Source organism: Ipomoea triloba, chromosome 10 (genome assembly GCF_003576645.1).
Source record: "Ipomoea triloba cultivar NCNSP0323 chromosome 10, ASM357664v1".
NCBI lineage: Eukaryota > Viridiplantae > Streptophyta > Magnoliopsida > Solanales > Convolvulaceae > Ipomoea > Ipomoea triloba.
The window spans coordinates 6379061-6379659 of NC_044925.1; positions in this window are offsets into that span (position 1 = coordinate 6379061).

The window sequence follows — 599 nt, forward strand, 5'->3', positions numbered from 1 at the left end:
AAGTTAAAGCTTAATGAATTAGATTTAAGCATGGATGACGGAAGGCAAAAAGCCACCTCATCTCTGGTTTAAAAAAATACAACCTTTTAAAAAAAAACAAAGGTCAACCTAACCTGACCCTCAAACGGGCTAGCCCATGACAGGTCATAACATANTAGCCCATGACAGGTCATAACATATGGGTTAGGTTGGTCCATTTTGATATATCTAGTTCTATCTCTATAGTATCCTTTATAGATGTTCATAAAACTAAATCTTACGTAACTATTGGCACATCATGAGGTAATGACATTCAATTTGTTCTATGTTCACAAAATCAAAACATGATGTACATATTTTGGAACTGACATTCACTATGTTCGATTTATAGAATATATGTATATGTTTTACTTTATGGGGTGCTCTTGTTGAGATTTCAACTCAAGACCTCCCGCTTACTAAACGAGTGCTCTAACAAACTGAGCTACAAGAACTACTGACAATTATGTCTTTTATTTATGTTTATAAAATTGAAGCTTAATATACATAAACTACACAATACAAGCTTATAATACCTTGAGATGTAGCGAAATGATATTAAGGAAAATGTGACTTACACA